The following is a 24,566-nucleotide window of genomic DNA, read 5'->3' as shown; positions in this document are numbered from 1 at the left end:
GACCAGGTGGCGGGGGCAGAGCAGGCATCTCCACCACCGCCTCCCACTGGCCCGGGACCCCGGGAGGAGCCGGAGGAGATCCTGCCTGTCGATGATCCCAATGGCAGGATCAAGGCAGCCCCTGGGTTGGTTGGTAGGCCCGTGTCGCCCGCCGCACTCAGTGTGGTGGAGGATTCGGGCCCGGAGGGCGACTGTCTGAAGGCTGTCAGCCACCCAGTGTCGGGAGCGCAGGGTGCACATGAGGTGCTCTGCAGTGGGGTGCAGGGCTCACTTGTGCCTGACACTGTGTCGCTGCTCACCCCCTCTGGGGGACTCCCGGAATCTGGCACATCATAATCGAAGGTTCTTTTATTTTTCTGCCTCCATAGATAGTTCAGGCAGTGTCCTATTGGGCCCCCCCTTCACCAACATCCTGACTCCCACCCTCCCCACCACCCTCCCTTTCCCTTCTGTTGATATCGAGGTGAGGGTATCTGGTCTCTTCAGCGAAAAGTTGCGTGCTTGTACCACTTGTTTTTTGTAGAAATGTGTTGTGAACTGTTTTAATAATCAGAGTATTCAACCCCCCTCTGCATACAGGGTACCCTGTTTCTCCAACATAAAATTAGTGTTTGTACCATTTGGCCTTATATATATTATTTATTGTTTTAATAAAAGATATGGCCAATCCACCTACCCTGCACATCTTTGGGTTGTGGGGGCGAAACCCACGCAAACATGGGGAGAATGTGCAAACTCCACATGGACAGTGACCCAGAGCCGGGATCGAACCTGGGACCACGGCGCCGTGAGGCAGCAATGCCAATCACTGCGCCACCGTGCTTCCCTCTTGTACAACATCTAGACCACGTTACCCTTGTCTGGTCCTACAGGAGAAAATCTAATTTATTACCATGTTCACCAGGAGGCTCTGTATGATGTAGGACAAAGCAAATTATTGAAAAAAAGTTAATATTGGTCAAATCTGACAGCAAATATATTCACCAACTAAACACTACACTGTACAAATGCGGCAAGTTCATAGGTCACTTATGGTACAACAAGTTAAAAGGCCTCGAGATCTTTCAATTCCACTCCTGACATTACTGAGGACAACGTTAATGTTTAACCTCGCACATCTAATTTCTTTATCCTAAAAGGGTGAAACTTTCTTTTAGTCTATCTATCTGCGTGGAGTTTGACATTGTCCCCGTGTCTGCGTGGGTTTCCTCCTAGTCTTCTGGTTACCTCCCACAGTCCAAAGCTGAGCAGGTTAAGTGACTTGGCCATGCTAAATTGCCCCTGGGGGTGGGGGTTTCCAGGATTAGGGTTGAGGATTGGGCCTAGGTAGGATGGTCTTTCGAAAGTTTGGTGCAGAGCCGGTGGGCCAAATGCCCTCCTTCTGCACTGCAGGGATTCTATGATTGTATGACGAAGATCAAGGAGGTTCCTGGAAACCTGGCCCACACTTACACTCAACCAATATTATCAGATCATTCTTTCTTCCAGCACAAACTGGCTGCCATATTTCCCCAAAATATCCCACATTGCAATAACAACCACACTTCATAGAATCATAGACTTTACAGTGCAGAAGGAGGCCATTCAGCCCATCGAGTCTGCACGGCCCTTATAAAGAGCACCCTACTCATGCCCACGGATCTACCCTATCCCCGTAACCCAGCAACCCCCACTTAACCTTTTTGGACACTAAGAGCAATTTAGCATCGCCGATCCATCTAACCTGCATATCTTTGGACTGTAGTCCAAAATTCAGAAGTATTTAATTAACTGTAGACACTTTGGGATATCCCAAGGTTCTGAAAGACAGTATATAAATGAAAGTCTTTCTTTTATTTCCTAGCAGGGGCCTTTTTCTTTCAGCTACTGCCTAAACCAATGGGTAAACCAGTACTAGGCCAAGAATCCAAAGTTGGAAGGTGTATCCAGGAAAACTATCTCCTGGACTCTTCCTCCCTCATGACACCTGGCCTCACTCTTTCAGCGCAGACCATTATCTCTGCACCACAAGCATCAAACACAGTTCCCCAACAATCGTGCAACCACCCATTATAGCTTAATTATACAAAAGGAATCTTTGCAATCCAGGTCCTCATGTTGGAACCAATATTTAATCTTCTTCACATCAATGATCTGGATTGCAAATATTGAAGATATGGACTGTGGATGTGGTTTCGGAGCCAGGGAAGATAAACTAGGCGTTTAGGGAGTACTACCAGGGACTTTATGAGGCGGGCCCGTGGGGAGAGGAGGGAGACACAGGGCAGTTTCTGGATGAGCTTGAATTTCCCCAGGTGGAGGAAGCAAAGAGGCAGGCATTGGAGGAGCCCCTGGGGCTGAGGGAGGTGCTGGATAGTATCAGGGGTATGAAGTCAGGGAAGGCCCCTGGGCCGGATGAGTACCCGGCAGAATTTTATAAGGAATCTGCGACGGACCTGGCACCACATCTGATGGGGGCGTTTAATGAAGCACTGGAGAAGGGGGAGTTGCCGGAGACGATGACGCAGGCAGTAATCACACTAATCCCGAAAAAGGGGAAGGAATCGGTGGAATGTGCATAGGCCCATATCACTATTGAACACGGATGTGAAAGCATTAACTAAGTTGCTGGTGGGGAGGATGGAGGAGTGTGTCCCTGGGGTGGTGGCAGAAGATCAAACAGGCTTCGGGAAGAGCAGGCAGCTGTTGAATGTGACGATGAATTCGTTGGGGCTCTGGTACCGGAGGTGGTGGTGTTCATGGACATGGAAAAGGCATTTGATTGGGTGGAGTGGCGGTACTTTGTTCGAGGTTTTGAGAAGGTTTGGGGTTGAGCTGAGATTTGTAGCATGCTGTATGTGGCGCCAAGGGCGAGGGTGAGGATGAATGATATGATCTCATGAAGCTTTGACTTACACAGGGGTACGAGGCAGGGGTGCCCGCTGTCGGTGTTGCTGTTTGCGCTGGCCATAGAATCTTTGGCGAAGGCTCTTAGAGGGTCGGCGGAGTGCCAGGGAATTATGATGGGACACAGGGAGCATCGCTGGTCAGTTGAGGAAGTATTTTAGGGTGGAAGGGATGCCGCTGTGAACACTGCTGTGCTAGAGTCATGGGTTTGAGCCGGGAGGGATGGATAGTGTAGATACAGGAGGTGGAGGGAAGTGGTCAAGGTGAGGGATCTGTATTTGGAGGAAGGGTTCGCCAGTCTGGAGGAGCTAAGGGAGAGGAAAGAGCTGCTGAGGGGTAGTGAGTTCAGGTACCTACAGGTTAGGGACCATGGGTGAAAGGTCTTGAGGGGGTTCCCTACGTTGCCGGGATAGACCCTGCTGGAGCGACTGCTGCTTCCGGATGTGGAAGGGGAGGAAAGAATTGGGGATATATACAAGTGGCTGGGGAGCAGACCATCTTCTGTACAAAGATGAGCCTGATGTAGTTTAAGGTGGTGCACAGGGTGCATCTGACTCGGGTGAGAATGAGAGAGAGAGAGAGAGAGAGGGGGGGAGGGGGGGGGAGGGGGGGTGAAAGAGGGGGAAAAATCTGGGCAGACTATTTGGTTGATTGTAGGGAAGTATGTTTCCCAGGGTGATTATTTGCTGTAACCTGTTTTGATACATGTTTATAATAAAGTATATTTTTTTAAATGACAAAAGAAATGTGCCAAATGGGCAAGCAATGCTGAGCCAGATGGAGGTAGCGAAATCAGTGGAATTTCTGAATGAACTGCGAAAAATATGTAAATGGAAAGAATATTAGCAGAGGAAATTTACAAAGGGTACTGCTAAACATTGGAAGGAAAATAGACAATGGTATTGAAATAGCAAAGAATAAAGTTTGAGATCTGGGACTCAACAACTGGAAAATGTCAAATCAACTCAAAATAATCAGCAAAAGCACTGGACTGTTGAAAGATACAGCCCAAAATATTAAAGAAAAAAGGTCACAGGGAATTGCAATCGAGCTGCATGCTATTCTGGTCAGAGGTACAGTTTGAACGAAACTAGACAGTACTGGAGGGTATGGTCTAACAGCAACTGGACACTGTACTGGAGGGTATGGTCTAACAGCAACTGGACACAGTACTGGAGGGTATGGTCTGACAGCAACTAGACACAGTACTGGAGGGTACGGTCTGACAGGAACTGGACACAGTACCAGAGGGTATGGTCTGACAGCAACTAGACACAGTACTGGAGGGTACGGTCTGACAGGAACTGGACACAGTACCAGAGGGTATGGTCTGACAGCAACTAGACACAGTACTGGAGAGTATGGTCTGACAGGAACTGGACACAGTACTGGAGGGTATGGTCTGAGTGGAACTGGACACAGGGCTGGAGGGTATGGTCTGACAGCAACTAGACACAGTACTGGAGGGTACGGTCTGACAGGAACTGGACACAGTACTGGAGGGTATGGTCTGACAGCAACTAGACACAGTACTGGAGGGTACGGTCTGACAGGAACTGGACACAGTACTGGAGGGTACGGTCTGACAGGAACTGGACACAGTACTGGAGAGTATGGTCTGACAGGAACTGGACACAGTACTGGAGGGTATGGTCTGAGTGGAACTGGACACAGGGCTGGAGGGTAAGGTCTGAGTGGAACTGGACACAGTACTGGAGGGTATGGTCTGACAGCAACTGGACACAGTACTGGAGGGTATGGTCTGAGTGGAACTGGACACAGGGCTGGAGGGTATGGTCTGAGTGGAACTGGACACAGTACTGGAGAGTATGGTCTGACAGCAACTGGACACAGTACTGGAGGGTATGGTCTGACAGGAACTGGACACAGTACTGGAGGGTATGGTCTGACAGCAACTGGACACAGTACTGGAGGGTATGGTCTAACAGCAACTGGACACTGTACTGGAGGGTATGGTCTGACAGGAACTAGACACAGTACTGGAGAGTATGGTCTAACAGCAACTGGACACTGTACTGGAGGGTATGGTCTAACAGCAACTGGACACAGTACTGGAGAGTATGGTCTGACAGCAACCAGACAGTATTGGAGAGTATGGTCTAACAGCAACTGGACACTGTACTGGAGGGTATGGTCTGACAGGAACTAGACACAGTACTGGAGGGTATGGTCTGACAGCAGCTGGACACAGTACTGGAGGGTATGGTCTGACAGGAACTGGACACAGTACTGGAGAGTATGGTCTGACAGCAACCAGACAGTATTGGAGAGTATGGTCTAACAGCAACTGGACACAGGGCTGGAGGGCATGGTCTGACAGCAACTGGACACTGTACTGGAGGGTACGGTCTGACAGGAACTGGACACAGTACTGGAGAGTATGGTCTGACAGCAACTGGACACTGTACTGGAGAGTATGGTCTAACAGGAACTGGACACAGAACTGGAGGGTATGGTCTGACAGCAACTGGACACAGTACTGGAGAGTATGGTCTAACAGCAACTGCACACAGTACTGGAGGGTATGGTCTAACAGGAACTGGACACAGAACTGGAGAGTATGGTCTGACAGCAACCAGACAGTATTGGAGAGTATGGTCTAACAGCAACTGGACACTGTACTGGAGGGTATGGTCTGACAGGAACTGGACACTGTACTGGAGGGTATGGTCTGACAGGAACTGGACACAGTACTGGAGAGTATGGTCTGACAGCAGCTGGACACAGTACTGGAGGGTATGGTCTGACAGCAACTGGACACAGTACTGGAGAGTATGGTCTAACAGCAACTGGACACAGTACTGGAGAGTATGGTCTGACAGGAACTGGACACAGTACTGGAGGGTATGGTCTAACAGGAACTGGACACAGAACTGGAGAGTATGTTCTAACAGCAACTGGACACAGTACTGGAGAGTATGGTCTAACAGCAACTGGACACAGTACTGGAGGGTATCGTCTGACAGCAACTAGACACAGTACTGGAGAATATGGTCTGACAGGAACTGGACACAGTACTGGAGGGTATGGTCGGACAGGAACTGAACACAGTACTGGAGGGTGGAACTGGACACAGTGATGGAGGGTATGGTCTGTGTGGAACTGGGCACATTGCTGGAGGGTATGGTCGGAGTGGAATTGGACAGTACTGGAGGGTATGGTCTGAGTGGAACTGGACAGTACTGGAGGGTAAGGTTTAGGTCGAACTGGACACAGTGCTGGAGGGTATGGTCTGAGTGGAACTGAACACGATATTGGAGGGCACGGTCTGACAGGAACTGGACACAGTGCTAGAGAATATGGTCTGACAGGAACTGGAGGGTATAATCTTACCAGTCTGACCATTCTCCCAATGCTGCGTTGTCCTCGAATTTAAGTTAAAAATCTGTTGGTTGTTGCAACCGGGCAATTGTTGGAGAATTCTATTTGGTGAAGATGGTCTGAATGGCTTCTTTCATTTGTATTTATCTTGTTATGGAATCGTTAGCAGAGTTTGAGCAGATGAGTTTGGTGATTTCTCTCAGGCTAGACTCCAGTATCTAACTCATTTTTCTCCTGTGAACACCCAAATACAAAAAATTTGAATTTGTTTCACCGGTAAAAGGAAAATCTAAATTGAATCGTTAAAATGACTCGGGCATTATTAAAGTCATAAAAACAAGGTTAAAATGTCTGCCGTGATTAATGTAGCTTCGCCAAAACCCATGCTATTAGCATGAAGCATGGTAGGACAGTGGTTAGCACAATTGCTTTACAGCTCCAGGGTCCCAGGTTCGATTCCCGGGTTGGGTCACTGTCTGTGCGGAGTCTGCACGTTCTCCCCGTGTCTGCGTGGGTTTCCTCCGGGTGCTCCGGTTTCCTCCCACAGTCCAAACATGTGCAGGTTAGGCGGATTGGCCATGCTAAATTGCCCTTAGTGTCCAAAATTGCCCTGAGTGTTGGGTGGGGTTACTGGGTTATGGGGATGGGGTGGAGGTGTGGGCTTGGGTAGGGTGCTCGTTCCAGGGGCCAGAACTTCAGAGAGTTGTGAATACCGCCCAGTCCATCACACGAACCTGCCTCCCATCCATGGACTCCATCTACACCTCCCGCTGCTGGGTGAAAGCGGGCAGCATAATCAAGGATCCCTCCCACCCGGCTTACTCACTTTTCCAACTTCTTCCATCGGGCAGGAGATACAGAAGTCTGAGAACATGCACAAACAGACTCAAAAACAGCTTCTTCCCCACTGTCACCAGACTCCTAAATGACTCTCTTATTGACTGACCTCATTAACACTACACCCTGAATGCTTCAACCGATGCCAATGCTTACGTAGTTACATTGTATATCTTGTATTGCCCTATTATGTATTCTCATGTATTTTCTAGAATTTTGTTTAATTCCCTTTTCTTCCATGTACTGAATGATCTGTTGAGCTGCTTGCAGAAAAATACTTTTCACTGTACCACGGTACACGTGACAATAAACAAATCCAATCCAGTGCAGACTCGATGGGCCGAATGGCCTCCTTCTGCGCGGAAAATTCTACGATTCTATGCTTGAGCAGGTTAAAAATTAGTTGCAGATTTACAGTGAGAGTTTATCTGACTGAAATATGGCCATCTACACTTTCACCCACCCTGTACCAACCTTACAAAGCCAGGTATTTTAAATACTTCTCCGTTTATGCAAAAATTGCAGTATCTGTACAAAATATTTTGTACAAATATTTAATTTGGTACGCATGACCACAGATTAAAGTTATTCCCAGCATTCTGAACGCGTGGTTGCCGGGAACATCTCAATGCCACCCATGTGAGAGGAGAGGGGAGTAGTTAAACTGAAGGTTAATTCAGACTCTTCTTATCTCCTTCTCTGCAAGTTGCTGAGTCTAGCACATTTACAAAAAGGGGAATAACCATCGTCATTCAAAGAGTGCTGGAAAACCTATTTCCTGAATAAATGACACGACGACAGGGATCAATAACATTGCATCAAAAGGTAACATCGGAAGGCCGGCCAAGAGGGTGAAAATTGTCCAACGGCACATTTTCATTCCCGGATATAAATCCCTCTCACCCCACGCCCTTTAAGTATATGCATCTCAAAACAGATACGGCGGAAATGCAACTCAAGTTTCAACAGCAACTTCAACAAACTGAACAGAAAGACACTAAGGAATGGCTGTGGCGTTTTACTTTCCAGCTTTTTACCTCAACTGGATTCTTGGGAGATTCTTTTTCAAACTTTTAAGCAGACAAGAGTGAAACGTTTTGCTGAGTTTTCCTTTTAAGTAGAGTCTCTTCTGTCTTTCAACAATTATAAATACAGCATTAGAGACAAAAATATCAGCTTTGTTTTCCTTTAGTCTCTGGTGTGAGTGAAAAGGTCAGTGTGTGAGTATAAAGTGGCAATTCTATTTTATCCCTTTTCATAAAGGGGTCAGGAACTGGGAAAAGGAAAAAAAGACTTGCATTTATATAGCATTTTTCACAACCACCTCAAGTGCTTTACAACCAATGAAATACTGTTGTAACGGAGGAAATAAGCCAATGACAATTTGATATGTCGCCAGAACAAAATCTCTCTCAGCCCATAAGTGCAGCATCAACCCAGCAGAATTCCATTCTCTACTTTAAGGCCAGAAGGCATAACAAACACATCATATTCCAGCCTAGAATACAACTGGGTAAATCATTCCAGTCCGAGGAGTGAAAACTACTCAATTCCACTGGGAAAAGAGCATGATGGCTCATTAGAGATCTTATAAAAAAATATTTAAAATATGATTAAATCAAATATTGATTGTGATGCTGCTCCCTTCCTAAATCGATAGGCCGCATCCTGAGTGTAATTTTTAGTGCCCAAGGAAGTGACTCACTTTTTCCTCCATAATTCTTTGACAGGAGGGAGCTTAGCCCTTCTAATGGTTTCCAGGACTGACCTGTTTAATGTTTCAGTATCTCCTGACATGAAGTGTTGCCAATTTGAACTCACTAATTTCAGGAAGAAAATGTCTGCCCTTTACAATGTGAATTTATATGTTGATGAGCGGAGGAGTGTGTGTGTGTGGGTGTGGGCATGGGGGGGGGGGGGGGGGGGGGGGGCAGGAGAGAATCGCACAGAGGTTTTTTAAAAAAGTTCAGTAGCTTGAATAAGGTGCAAGATAAGATGGTCCTCGGTCTCTGTGTATCGGAGTCTCCGCTTTGCAATGTTGTAAGCTGTTTCCTGCAGCAAAGATCAATTCTAAAAAAAAACTACTGATCCTTATTTTGATCTATTTAGGAAGTTACAAACTATCCCATAGTTGGACACAGAAAGAGAATGAACAGGGCAGGGAATATGAGGAGGGGAACACAGGAAGGTAAAAAGCACAAGTTTGAATTAAAAGATGAATTTCACACCATCAGGACATGAAGGTTATCATTTTTAAAAAACGTAGAAAGATGAGACAAGTTCATCTGACTCATCGAAACTCAGCCCTCCAGTACACTAATTCTGTTATCTTCAGATACAATTGTGTTTTAAATAACCCCCAATGGTACAGCCACCAATGTTTCACTTTGACAAAAGTCCTGTTAATGTTGCTATTCTGCTGTATTTCAAGTATTGTAGATTTTTTTCATTCTCCGAATTTTAGGAGGGGGGTGGAGGAGCTTTGACAAAGATTCATCTGGACTCAAACGCTAGTTAGCTCTTTTCTCTCCCTACAAATGCTGCCAGACCTGGTGAGATTTTCCAGCATTTTCTCTTTGGTTTCACATTCGTAAATATTCTTTTGAGCAATTTTCAACCCGGACATTCCAAGTGTTAAAACAGATTTCTTCATTACCTGAACAGATAATGTTTTTTTTTTGAAAACTCATGTTGGATTTTACTCAAATTCCCTTTCAAATGTTGACAGATCTACTGTCAATTTTCAGAATTTTTCCCCCTTTGTCACTGCCAGAGACTAACTGGCTGAGAGACATCAGTCGGTTTAAAAATGGTATTTCTCAGTAAAATGTTGCTCCTCACAGAAAAAAAGTTTAGTAATAGCACATCCCTGTGGGCTTTATAGACCTTTACAACGCAACACGCTTTATTTGTTCAACCTGCACTTAACCAAATTGGTAGAACAAGTTGAGAAAGCTGCTAATAAGCATACATGGTTCTGAAATTTATAAATAGCTGCATTGAGTACAAAAGCAAGGAAGTGATGCTAAACTTTGCAAATCACTTGGTGTAGTGTGTTCAACTCTGGGCATCACACTTTAGGAAGGATGGCAATGCCTTTGAAAGGGTGCCAAGGAGATTGACTAGTATGGTGCTGGGAATGAGGGATTTCAGTTCTATAGAAAGACTGGAAAAAAACTTAAATTGTTCAAAGAACTTGCACAGACATGAAGGGCTGGATGTATATCACTTTGCTCCAGCAAAGGGCGCCATTGTTGTACTGTTCCTATTATGGAGCTTGGTGCGGAACTGTGACAATACCTGCTTCACCCAAGAAGCAGAAGTAGGCCATTCGGCCCACCAATGCCATTCAATTAGATCATGACCAATCTGATATGATAATCTTCAACTCCACTTTCCCACCTTATTCCCATCACCTTGATTCCCTTACTGATTAAAAATCTGTCTATCTCAGCCTTGAGCATGCTTAATGACCCAGCCTCTACAGCACTTTGTGGTAAAGCATTCAACAGATTCGCTACCCTCAGAGAAGAAATTCCTCCTTCTGCTCATGAGGTTCCAACAGGTAATTTCGAGGAGTGGAAACTCAGAATGAAATGGTGTGACCAGGTGAAATTGCAATGTCCTCACAAGAAAATTAAAAATGAGAGATTTAACATGGCAAACAGTTCTAGAGGCCTCCACAATTTTGATTATAAAACTGTTTTTTCAGATTCTCCTTTCCAACAAACTATTGGGATTAAAATTCCTTATACATCTCCTGAAGAATAAATCTGTTCAACACTAAAAAATAAAGCATAAAAATACAATGTACATGCAATGAGGAAGCACTGAAATAAATTAAACATTCAAAAGCAGACATAACTATTCTAACTGCTCAATAGAAACTCTTAAGTGGATATTGTAATGCAATACTTTGTGAGCATCTCTGTATGGTGTTTTAAAATCACTACGTGCAGCAAGTGTTTTATTAAAACTCAATTATCTGACAATTCTCTAGTTGTTTGCTCTCTCATTTACATGGCTTGGCGACATCATCTGCAAACATGTCAGATTTTACACACACACTGACAGGACAAAGTGCTGCCTCACCACCAGCTCTCTCAAGCGCCCCGGGAACCAGCGCTGCTTCACCACCAGGTTTCTCAATCCTCTCCACCTCATCTGATTTGTCATTCTACTTGTCCAATGTTCAGCGCCGGCCCTAGGGTTGCTGGCGCCCCGGGCAGGCTGAACTTCAGCGCCCTTCGGGGGGGGGATGGGCGGGGCCGAGGGGGCAGGGCCGAGGCGGGGGGGGGGGGGGGGGGGGGGGGGGGGCGGATGGAGGGGCGGGGGGAGCGCTTTGGGGAGGGTGGCCGCCCTGGGGAGGGCGGCCACCGCGCATGCGCTGGTTGGCACCGGCCCAAATGCGCATGCGCGGGCCCCGAGTCTCTGGCACCCCCTAACACATGACGCCCCGGGCGACTGCCCGAGTTGCCGGTACCTTGGGCCAGCCCTGCCAATGTTCTAGGTGAGCAGAAGTTACCTCCAATTAAATATCCGAGAAGAGGACGGTGGTTAGCACTGCTGCCTACGGCGCTGAGGACCCGGGTTTGTTCCCGGCCCTGGGTCACTGTCCATGTGGATCATAGAATCTACAGTGCAGAAGAAGGCCATTAGGCCCATCGAGTCTGCACCGGCCCTTACAAAGATCACCCCACTCAAGCCCACGTCTCTACCCTATCCCTGTAACTCACTAACACCTACTTAACATTTTTGGACACCAAGGACAATTTATCATGGCCAATCCACCTGACCTGCACATCTTTGGATTGTGGGAGGAAACCAGAGCACCCGGAGGAAACCCACGCAGACACGGGGAGAACGTGCAGACTTCGCACAGACAGTGACCCAAGCTGGGAATCGAACCTGTGACCCTGGAGCTGTGAAGCAACTTGTGCTAACCACTATGCTACCATGCTGCCCCAATTTGCACATTCTCCCCTTATCTGCGTGGGTCTCACCCCAACTACTCAAAGATGCGCAGGCTAGATGAATTGCCCACACTAAAATGCCCTTAATCGGAAAAAAAAAAGAATTGGGTACACTAAATGTTTTTTTTAAATATCAGAGAAGGCCATCACAAACTTTGCTCCTTTGCCATCCACTCCATCCTTCTCCCTGGTCACTGTCTCAGGCCATACTTCTTGCAACCTCAGCATTTTCTTTTACCGAGTTGAACTTCCAACCCCATTTCTTCTCCATGAACAGGACAACCTACATTCAGAGCTGGAAGACTATCCACTTATGCCACTGCCTTAGTCTATCTACTTCACTGAAACACTTATTCATGCCTTTGTTGCTTTCAGATTCAGCTGCCCCAGTGTGATAGCGGTCAGCCAGCTTGATTGGTACCCCATCCACAAACATCCATCCCTCCACTATCAGTGCATTGTAGGAGCAGCGTGTACCATTTGCAAGATGCACTGCAGGAACTCACCAAGGCTCCTTCAGTAGTACCCTCCAAATCCACGTGCATGACCATAAAGACGAGGCCTGCAGACACATGGGAAAGCCACCACCTGCATGTTCCCCTCTAAGCCACTCAAATTCCTGACATGGAAATATATCACCGTTCCTTCACTGTCGATAGGTCAAAATCCCAGAACTTGGGGCAGCATGTGGCGCAGTGGTTAGCACTGGGACTATGGCTCTGAGGACCCGGGTTCGAATCCCGGCCCTGGGTCATTCTCCGTGTGGAGTTTGCACATTCTCCCTGTGTCTGCATGGGTTTCAACCCCACAACCCAAAGATGTGCAGGTTAGGTAGATTGGCCACACCAAAATGCCCCTTAAATGGAAAAAAGAATATAATTGGGTACTCCAAATTTATTTAAAATAAAATTAAATCCTGAAACTCCCTCCCTAATTGCACTAATTACAGGGACTGCAGCAGCTCAAGAAGGTAGCTTACCACCACCTGCTCAAGGGCAATAAATGCTGGCCGAGCCAGTGGTGCCCACATCCCATCTTCACACTCTGCAACCAGCTCATCCAAAGCTCCGCTACCCATATATTAACCTGCATCAAGACTCGTTCATCTATCACCCCTGTGCTTGCTGATTTATCTTGGCTCCTGGACCAATGACATCACATTCTTAAAATTGTGTTGAAATCACTACATGGCCTCATGCCTTGTTATCTCTGTAACCTCCTCCAGACCTATAACCCTCCCAGATCTCTGCTCTTCTCCAATTCTGGCCCTTTGTGCATCCCTGATTTTTATTGCCAGCCATACCTTCAACTGCATAGTCCCTGGGTTCTGTGATTCCATCTTTAAATCTCTTCCCCTCTCTTTGAGGAGATGCTCGGCAAAACCTCATTTTCCTTCACAAAGCTTTTAGTCATTTCTAATTCCTTTTGTGTAGCTTGGTGTCAAATGCTATTTGTTAAGGCCCTGCATGTTTTACTGTGTTACAGACATTAAAAAGTACAATCTGTTGATGTCCAGTTTTTATCAAAGTTAAGCATATCATGCTGATAACACACCATAACTGTCATTTCATAGCCAGGACCACAAAACCTTTGAGTCTGCAATCTGGTTACGGAGTTCCCAGAAACTGGTCAAAAGCCCTGGAAAGCCTTTTCCAGCGACCACTTTTTTTCTCCACTGGAAATTTCAAAATGATGGGGTTGAATTCAGTAATTCTGCTGCAAATAATTTTGAAAACCAAGAGAACAAACTTCAACAGCTGCGCTGCAGTTTTTTTCCCTCAGTGTAGGGAGTGAGAGAGAGAGAGAGGTGACAGCTCTCTAATTACAAAGCACAAAGGCAAACTGCACCAGGTGTAGAAAATTAATTGGATAGAGAAAGAGGGAGAGAGAAAGAGAAAATTTATTAGTCCATTCAAAGAGTTGAATTTTGAAGCCAACTGATTAGATCCATTCGTACTCGAGTTTGGAAAGATAAACACTAATTCTTTACAGCTGTGAGACAGTGATCCTAATCACAAATGCATGCGTGTGTGTGGAGCAAGACACTAAAATAAATCACCTTTCCACCTCAAATGTGAGGAATTTTATTCAATAAAGACTGAATGGGGAGGGGAGCAAAGAGGAGGAAAACAGGTTAAGGATAAATAGGCTTCTGGTGTCCACTTGCTTTTTCTTGGAAGAAGCTTGTGGGAGTGAGCGAGAGTTGGTGGAGGGTTGGCACTGATAGGAGTGACCATAGAGCGGGGGGGGGGGGGGGGGGCACTGGTATTTCAAAAGAGAAAGATGATGATGGGGGTTGCTGGAAGGGAAGAGAAGGGAGTCAGTGGAGAAAGGCATAAAGTAATTGGAAAGGGAACAGGAGAGAAACCACCAAGAAACTACCATTTCCCTGCAACTGCTATTACCCAAATGCTACTGCAAACATCACCAGCTCCATTCCCCGCAATAGAATACCACACTGTCATCGCCTCCCTCTAAAAGCAATTACATCGAATTGACAGGACACCAACACGCCATTTAACTTGTCCATGCTGCTGGCTAGGCTCCACACGAGCCCCATCACACCCTACCTCATCTCATCAGATCAGTATATCCTTGTATTCTTTTCTCCTTCAAGCGGTTGTCTCATTTCCTGTTGAATGTATCTATGTTATTTGCTGCAACCACGTCTGTGAGGGCAGGTTCCACACACTTAACCACTCTTCTCACAAACTCTTCAACTGAAATTCCTTATTGAGCTTTTTAGTCACTAGGTTTGGATTCCATCACAAGTAGAGGCGGCTTCCCGGTGGAATGATCTGGGACAGCGGGCTAATTTAGGGGGGATGCCATTTACGGTAGCAAGGGATAGGTTTAGGTACTTGGAGATTCAGGTAGCGAGGCAATGGACGGGGCTCCATAAGTGGAACTTAACGAAGCTGGTGGCGGAGGCCAGGGAGGATCTTAAGAGGTGGGATGCACTGCACTTAACGTTGGCGGGGAGGGTCCAAGAAGTGAAAATGAATATTCTGCTGAGGTTCTCGTTTATCTTTCAGGCTCTCCCGATCTTTATACCAAAGGTCTTTTTTCGGAAAGTGGACAGAATCATCTCTGACTTTGTATGGGCGGGGAAGGTGCCGAGGGTGGGGAGGACCCTGCTACAGAGGCAGAGGCAGCAGGGGGGGTTGGCATTGCTGAACTTGCTTCATTATTATTGGGCGGCAAACGAGGACAAGGTGCGGCAGTGGTGGGAAGGAGATGGGGTAGAGTGGGTTAGGATGGAGGAGGTATCTTGTAAGGGTAAGGTATAGTTTGAGGGCTATGGTGATGGCAGCATTGCCAATGGCTCCAAGTAGGTATTCAGGGAGCCCAGTGGTGCAGTCCACAGTGAAGATACGGAATCAGCTGAGGAGGCATTTTAGGGTGGAAGGGATGTCGGTGCTAACGCCACTGTGCGAGAATCATGAGTTTGAGCCGGGGGGGGGGGGGGGGGGGGGGGGGGGGGGGGGGTTGGATAGTTTATACAGGAGGTGGAGGGAAGTGGGGCTGGTCAAGGTGAGGAATTTGTATTTGGAGGAAGGGTTCGCCAGCTTGGAGGAGCTAAGGGAGAGGGTAGAGTTGCCGAGGGGTAGTGAGTTCAGGCATCTACAGGTTAGGGACCTTGCACGAAAGGTCTGGAAGGGGTTCCCTAGATTACCGGGATACACCCTGCTGGAGCGACTGCTGCTTCCGGATGTGGAAGGGGAGGGAAGAATATACAAGTGGCTGGGGGAGCAGGGAGGCGAGGGGGTGGTGAAGATCAAGGAGAAATGGAAAGCGGAGTTGGGAATGGAGATCAATTGGGGGGTATGGAGTGAGACACTGCGTAGGATAAACGGGACCTCCTCTTGTGCAAGGATGAGCCTGATACAGTTTAAGGTGGTGCACAGGGTGCATATGACTCGGGCGAGAATGAGTGGGTTCTTTCAGGGGGTAGCAGATAAGTGTAAGAGGTGTGAGTGGGGACCAGCGAATTATGCACACATGTTTTGGGGTTGTGAAAAATTGGGAAGATTCTGGGCGGGAGTGTTCGCGGTCTTAGCCAGGATAGTGGAGGAGGGAGTGGTGACGGACCCTTTGGTGGCAATATTTGGGGTTTCAGAGAGCCGGAGCTCATGGAGGGGAGGAAGGCCAATGCCAGAGCCTTCGCCTCTCTGACTGCACGGCGACAGATTTTGCTGGAGTCGGCGGTCAGCACCATAGTTGGGTGACCTGGATGACTTCCTGCGGTTAGAGAAGATAAAGTATGAGTTAAGGGGCTCAGCAGGGGAGTTTGAGAAAAGGTGGGAGATGTTTGTGACTGTGTTTGAGGGGCTGTTCATCGCAGGGTGGTGGGTGATGGGGGGTGGGGGCGAAAAAGGAAAAAAATCTGTACAAACTGTATAGTTGAGAAGAATGTTTCCGGGGTGTTTATTTGCTGTAACCTACTTTGATACAAGTTTGAATAAAATGAGTATTAAAATAAAGTAGAGGAGGCGGTGGCATAGTGGTATTGTCACTGGACTAGTAATCCAGAGATCCAGGATAATGATCCCGGATTTGAATCTCACCATGCCAGGCGATGGAATTTAAACTCAATAAAATATCTGGAATTAAAAGTCCAATGAAACCATTGTCGATTGTCGTAAAAACCCATCTGGTTCACTTAATGTCCTTTATGGAAGGAAATCTGCCATCCTTATCTGGTCTGGCCTACATGTGACTCCAGATCACCTCTGGAATGGCCTGGCAAGCCACTCAGTTGTATTCAACCACTACAAAAACACGAAAAGAGGAAAGAAACTGGAGACCACCCGGCATCGAACGAGGCATTGTGAACTACAACGGCAACCCCATCCCTATCGGCCCTGCAAAGTCCTCCTTACTAACATCTGGGGGCTGGTGCCAAAGTTGGGTGAGCTGTCTCTCAGACTAGTTCAGCAACAGCCTGACATAGTCTTACTCACAGAATCATACCTTACAGATAATGTCTTAGACACCATTATCACCATTCCAGGGTACGTCCCGTCTCATCGGCAGGACAGATCCAGCAGAGGTGGCGGCACAGTCGGGAGGGAGTTGCCATGGGAGTCCTCAACATCGGCTCTGGACCACATGGGCAAGGAAATCTCCTGCTGATTACTACACATTGGCCACCATGAACTGATGAATCAGCACTGCTCCATGTTGAACACCACTTGGGAGGAAGCACTGGGGGTGGCACGGGTGCAGAATATGCTCTGGGTCAGGGACTTCAATGTCTATCACCAAGAGTAGTACCACCACAGACCAAGCTGGCTGGGTCCTAAAGGACATAGCTGCTAGACTGGGACAGCAGCAGGTGGTGAGGGAAACAACAAGAGGGAAAAACATGCTTGCCCTCATCCTCACTAATCTGCCTGCATCTGTCCATGACCGTATCGGTAAAAGTGACCAACGTAAGTCTTTCTGGAGACAAAATCCCTTCTTCACATTGAGGATAACCTCCAATGTGTTGTGAGGCACTACCACCATACTAAATGGGATGGACTTCAAACAAATCTAGCAAATCAAGACTGGGCATCCATGGGGCGCTGTGGGTCATTAGCAGCAGAATTGTATTCAACCACAATCTGCAACCTCACAACCTGGCATACCCCCCACTACCATTATCATCAAGCCAGGAGATCAACCTTGATTCAATGAAGAGTGCAGGAGAGCATGCCAGGAGCAACACCAGGCATACCGAAAAATGAGGTGTTAACCTGGTGAAGCTACAATACAGAACTATTTGTGTGCCAGGCATAAGCAGCAAGTAATAGACAGAGCTGAGCGAGAACACAATGAACGCATCAGATGTAAGCTCTGTAGTCCTGCCACGCCCGGCTGTGAATGGTGGTGGACAATTCAACAACTCACTGGAGGAGGAGGCTCCACAAATATCCCCATCCTCAATGATGGAGGAGCCCAGAACATATGTGCAAAAGATAAGGCGGAGGCATTCGCAAAAATCTTCAGCCAGAAGTGCCGAGTGGATGACCCATCTCGGTCTCGTCTGGAGGTCCACAGCATCATAGATGTCAGTCTTCAGCCAGTACTATTCACGCCACGTGATATTAAGAAAAGGCTGAAGACACTGGATACTGCAAAGGCTGTGGGCCCCGACAATACCCCAGCAACAGTACTTATGCTCCAGAACTGGCTGGACCCCTGGCCAAGCTGTTCCAGTACAGCTACAACACTGGCACCTACCCGGCAATGTGGAAAATTGCCCAGATGTGTCCTTTACATAAGAAACAGGACAAATCCAATCCAGCCAATTAACGCCCTATCAGTCGACTCTCCATCATCAGCAAAGTGATGGAAGGAGTCATCAGTATTGTCTCATGGGGCACTTACTCAGCAGTAACCTGCTCACAGATGCTCAATTTGGGTTCCGCTAGGGTCACTCAGTTCCTGACCTCATTACAGCCTTGGTTCAAACATGGACAAAAGAGCTGAATGCCAGAGGTGAGGTGAGAGTGACTGCCCTTGACATCAAGGCAACATTTGACCGAGTATGGCATCAAGGATCCCTAGCTAAACTGGAGTCAATGGGAATCAGGAGGAAAACTCTCCACTGGTTGGAGTCATACCTGACACAAAGGAAGATGGTTGTGGTGGCTGGAGAACAATCATCTCAGCTCCAGAACATCACTGCCGAAGCTCCTCAGGGTAGTGTCCCAGGCCCAACCATCTTCAGCTGCTTCATCAATTACCTCCGTTCCATCATAAGGTCAGAAGTGGATTTGCGGATGACAGCACAATGTTCAGAATCATTCGCGAATCCTTAGATAATGAAGCAGTCCAAATGCAGGACAATATCCAGGCTTGGGCTGACAAGTGGCAAGTTACATTCATGCCACACACGTGCCAGGCAATGGCCATTTCCTACAAGAGAGGATCTAACCATCTCCCCATGACATTCAATGGCATTACCATTACAGAACCCCGACAATCAACATCCTGGGGGTTACCATTGATCAGAAACGGAACTGGACTAGCCACATTAATACTGTGGCTACCAGGGCAGGTCAAAGGCTAGGAATCCTAAGGGGTGTAACTCACAATACCAGGCATACCGAAAAATGAGGTGTTAACCTGGTGAAGCTACAACACAGAACTATTTGTGTGCCAGGCATAAGCAGCAAGTAATAGACAGAGCTGAGCGAGAACACAATGAACGCATCAGATGTAAGCTCTGTAGTCCTGCCACGCCCGGCTGTGAATGGTGGTGGACAATTCAACAACTCACTGGAGGAGGAGGCTCCACAAATATCCCCATCCTCAATGATGGAGGAGCCCAGAACAGCTGAAGCCCAAAAGCCTGTCCACCATCTACAAGGCTGAAGTCAGGAGTTTAAGGGAATATTCACCACTTGTCTGGATGAGTGCAGCTCCAACAACACTCAAGAAGCTCAACATTATCCAGGACAAAGCAGCCCACATGATTTCTCCATCTTCCACAAACATTTAAACCCTCCACCAACGACAGTGGCAGCCATGTGCACCATCTACAAGATGCACAGCAGTAACTCACCAAGGTTCCTTAGACAACACCTTCCAAACCCACAACCACTACCATCTGCAAGGACAAGGGCAGCATGTACCTGGGAACCCCACCACCTGGAGGTTCCGCTCCAAGTCACTCACCACCCTGACGGAAATATATTGCGTTCCTTCGCTGTCTCTGAGGCCACAGTGGGTGCACCTACACCTCAAGGACTGCTGCAGTTCAAGAAGGCAGCTCACTAGCACCTTCTGTAGGGCAACTACACATGGTAAATAAATGCTGGCCTAACCAGCGACACCCACTTCCTGTAGAAACATCTGCCAAAGATCTTAAACCATGGGAAAAACGAATGCCCCCAACAGAGGCAGGTTCAGAGGCTGTGGGCGGAGAGAGGGGTTGTGAGATTGGGTGAGAGGGTGCTCGTTGGAAGTCCTTCCTCCCTTTGATTAGGTCTAGGATGGGAAGGCTGGCCTTCCCACCTGGACGCCACCCGAGGTCCTTCAGGGTCTCATCCCATAGCTGCTGGTATTCAGTGAATGGCCAGGAGAGGGTTCACCTTCCAGGACGGCTTCCCAGCAAACACCGTCAGATTTGCCTACAGCCTTCTAGAGACACCCTCCCATTCAAAGGCACTTGGTATCCAATTCACTGACATCATAAATTGGATGGCTTTCAAGAAGCCATGATCCTGCCCAATTTCTATCAGCCCCCGTCCTCCCCAACCCCACAAGTCAGCACCCCCTCTCCATGGGTTTCCCATCGCAATCCCTTGACCTCTTTCATGGGGAACCATCGGCAATCATCTATTGTAGGTGCCAATGCAATACAATACACCACTGGTCACCACTCCCAGTGGCACTACCAGTACTGCAGCTCTCCAGGGTAGGATTTCCACCCTGGCCTGGGCTGAATTCAGTGGGAGACCCAATGCTATCCAGGCAAATGCCTCACTACTCCAGAATTGTGCCGGGCTTCCCGCGGAAAGGTGATGTGGAGCACTCTCACTGATTCTCTAACATTGGGAAGGACACACATTGCCGCCATAAGTGAGAATGGTGAGAGGGGGGAACTTTCCTCGCTGCATTGGATGAAGTTCCTTGCTCAAGGACATTCATGGGGAATTATGACAGGAAATCAGCTGACCAAGCTGGTGGTATATTAAATGGGCTCTCTACAGAGGAGCAGGGTAATAAACCGAACACTGCAGGAATAAAATGCTTGCATTCATACCCCAGGACATACAAAAGCATTTCACAGCCAATCTGAAGTAGAGGAAACTTGGCAGCAATGTGCACACAGCAAGATCCCACATGCAACAATAAGATAATGAACAAATGCTCTGTTTAACTGAAGTTGGTTAAGGGATAAATATTGACCAGTGCAGCAGGCAGAATCCCACCCCCACATCTCCCCGCCCCGCCCCTCCGCTTTTCTTCATTAGATCAATACAAATGTCCATCTGAGGGGGTCAATTGAGGCCTTGGTTTTAACATCTCAGCCACAAAGAGGGCAGTTTCTCTGAGTAATGAGCCTAAAGTTTGTACTCATCTCTGAACTGCGAGTACAAGACATCATTTAGGTTGGAAAGGATGAAAGAGAAGACAGTTTACAAACAAAAAGGAAGCAGAGGTTAGTTCACTTGTAATAATGATGATCTTTATTAGTGTCACAAGTAGGCTTACATTAACACTGCAGTGAAGTGTACTTGGCTTTTAAAAGGCTCAATCTTATTAGGGGAGGGGATCTGAGAGAAAGATAGTAATGTGAGGAGTTGTACAGGCTTAAAGGTGAGTGATGAGTCCAGATTTCAACACAGCGAGGAAGAGGAGGATGGGAGGGAAAGGGAAGACACTGAAGAAAGAGCCACAGAACAGAATAAGCAAGATAACAACTCGCTTCAAGTAGGCAGAACAGAGAGACAACATATTCTCTGCCACAGAAGACTCACCAGATTTATACGAATGGAAAGTGGTATCACACAGCAACCGGATTTCTGCTTGGAGCCATTCGCCATATCCAAAGGCTCTATACCAGTCAGACCCTGTGCTCTGCCCATGACCCTGCACTGTGCCAGAGGCTCTGTACCACTTGGTGATTGTGCCATCAGCATAGGCTCATCACAGAATATGTCATGGCAAATCCGGCTACATTACAGTTCAAATAACGGCCAACAAATTGTACAAAATCACAAACAGTTGGTGGGCGGCCCTACTGACGGGGAGATTCTAAATCCACTCTCCAGACAGACAGAAAAAGCTGATCAGATATGGAGTGGGAGAACTAGACTCTTGTGACATACAGTGCAGAGGCAAAACACATCAGGACTTTGAGAGACGCAAAGCACTCAGGAGCAAGGAACCCAGTACGGACCAGAGCATGAGTGTTGGCAAAAGATAACCTGCTGAAATTCAGAACCAGCACGATTGTTCTTGGTAGCACTGGCGGAGGAGGTGAGTCCACATTAATACAAAGACCTATCATCAGTTATTTGCAGGCCACTTGTTTCCCCATTGCACAGCCTCTGGGTGGGAAGTAGTTGCTGTGTAAATGGCTTTACAAGCAGACAGCACACAGAGCCCTTGCTGCACGGAAGGAGGAGGAAATCGCTTTTGCGGGACAGAGGAAAGTGTATTTGTTCGTCTTGAATTTCTCACCTTGTGCATTCCTTGCCACGTATATGGCACGTAAAATGCATGACCTTTTTAATCCAGTATTGTGTGTACAATTTCACCTCAAGGGTAATCAAATATCAATGCCACATGCACTTATTCTAGTGGAATAATTTGACTTCACTTTTAGCTTTTAAATTCTGTCAGCAAACTGACAATCTTGCAGAATGTTCAGTACCTTAAACATTATATTAATGCTGGATTTAATTCAAAACACTCCAGTCTTTCTGCTCAAATGATTAGTTTACTATTTAAACAGCAGGGAAAGGACTGCAGTATTTCCATGCTCACTTTCACTGTTAAAAACAAACATACACATACACACACACCAAGCAACTAAATAGGACATTGCAGACATAAATATACTCATTTCAAATGAAGGAATCTTGTGCTCCAATTGCATTTTTTTCTCTCTCCATTTACTCCCCACGAAAAGTGCTAATACACTTAGTGAGGTTTAATTATCAGCAGCAATGATTGCCTTTCTGGTAACTAGCCCTGGTATAAATGGCTTGTGGCTATTTGACCTTGGGAGGGCTCAACGCCTCTTCCAGAAGTGTTTAAAGCTGAGTATTCATGAGTGGGAACCCAAGAGCTCCCCCTCTCCTCTCCAAGCCCAATTGTAACACTCCTGAGGCCGCTTTGGGATGTCAGCAGCATGGAGTGGTGGGTGTGCAGGAAACAAGGGGAAGTTTGGACCTGACAGATGCCTGATCTGCAGCGCACACATTGACGGGAGAAATTCAGGTTAAATCAATGTTGCCAAACACTGACACCTTTATCCCTGTCACTGCAACGTAGGAGGGTGGATTGGGTGCGAGAACCTGGCTCTAGCGCACCCTAACCGGCTGAAAAAGGTGGGATAGAGCCAGGCAGTAAAAGTCCTGGGACCTATCCCTCTCATTGCTTGTAGGGTTGTAATGAAAGACTTATGACTGGTGACCATTTTCTCAAAACTCTCGATTCAAACGTCAGGAAGTATTTGTGCCAATTACTCAATTCTATTAAACTCAGCTTTACTCACTTAAGCGAACACTTAAAAACCTTGTGGGGGATGGGGGTGGAAAGAGGAGAGAAAAGGCGTTGACATGCAAGGAGTCCACTTAAGACCATCAAGCACTACCAGGAGTTTTCAGTTTTTAAGCTTTGGGGAGAGAAAGAATAAAATGCAAGAACACAAATGAAAGCTGCTTCACCTCAAGCAGGGGAGTCACTTAGCAATGAAAACAAAATAGCCCAGCTTACTTACTCTATCACATTAACAACAGAAAAAACAAAGTATTTGAAATACGACCTGTGAGGCTGCACAAGAGGTTGGCTCCAGCCAATAATCCTTTAGCATACACTCACGGACTGCTCCGAGGGCAAAGCCGAGGTGGGCGGGGAGGAGATTCTGGCTGTGTCTCCTCGAGGGAAACTGTGAAACACTGCTATCTCAGCTGAATAAGTGCACTTCCTTTACTGAGCTGTTGCTGCTCTCTTTGCTGCTCTCTCTCTCTCTCTCTCTGGGTTCGTTTCCAACTGCAGTCCGCCAAGCAGAATTCAGCTGTCTATTTTCCCCATTGCCACAGCAACCAAGAAGGGCAATCCCAACTCATGAATCAGAAACTATCGTTCCCTTCCTCATTCCCACAGCAGTGTGTACACACAGGGGTTTACTGTAAAGATACACTGATCGGACTATGTGCCTGACATAGAATGTATATGGTAAATATGGAAAGAGTACTGTAACTGTGGTGAGGTGACTCGGAGTGGAACATGCTGGGTGAACAAAGATTGAATTCTATTGCACTCCTTGTAATATTCCATTTGAAATATTTTTGGAACGTATTTATATGCATTTTATGAATAGAGTATATTTTGGGAAAAATATTCACATTGGCCACAGCTGTCCACTGTTCCTAATTCCTATGTTAAAACATCATTTATTTTAATAGTTTTGCTTTCAAAAACTAAACTTTCAATGTTGATATGCAGGTTGACATGTTACAAATACACAATGGGCAGATGAAAAATGGAGACGCCAATAAGGCACAAAATTAAACTTCAGGGCCAGCGAAAGGACATCACAGCAGTGAAGCACGGAAGACATTGGCGTAGTGGTATTGTCACTGAACTAGTAATCCAGGAGTCCCGGGCAGCAGGGTGGCGCAGTGGTTAGCATTGCTGCCTCGTGGCAGCGAGGCCCCAGGTTCGATCCCGGCTCTGGGTCATTGTCCGTGTGGTGTTTGCACATTCTCCCAGTGTCTGGGCTGTGTCACCCCCCACAACCCAAAGATGTGCCGGGTAGGTGGATTGGCCGTGCTAAATTGCCCCTTAATTGGAAAAGAA

At 47.1% G+C, this 24,566-nt stretch overlaps 1 protein-coding gene across 3 annotated transcripts in view; it reads right to left on the bottom strand.

The window, feature by feature from the left end:
• The window catches only part of dgkza (diacylglycerol kinase, zeta a), a 922,143-nt gene that overhangs the window by 414,797 nt on the left and 482,780 nt on the right, over window positions 1-24,566 (bottom strand). Inside the window, exon 1 of one of the 3 annotated variants that reach the window (XM_038807431.1) lies at window positions 23,530-23,908. The exons of the other annotated variants lie outside the window; for them this stretch is intronic. The gene's annotated coding sequence lies outside the window, so the exon portion shown is untranslated. Of the gene's footprint in view, window positions 1-23,529; window positions 23,909-24,566 lie in introns of those variants that run through there. 3 annotated transcript variants of the gene reach the window in all.

Source organism: Scyliorhinus canicula, chromosome 9 (assembly GCF_902713615.1).
Source record: "Scyliorhinus canicula chromosome 9, sScyCan1.1, whole genome shotgun sequence".
Taxonomy (NCBI): domain Eukaryota; kingdom Metazoa; phylum Chordata; class Chondrichthyes; order Carcharhiniformes; family Scyliorhinidae; genus Scyliorhinus; species Scyliorhinus canicula.
The sequence above is the reverse complement of the archived record's forward strand: the minus strand, read 5'-3'. Positions and strand labels throughout refer to the sequence as shown.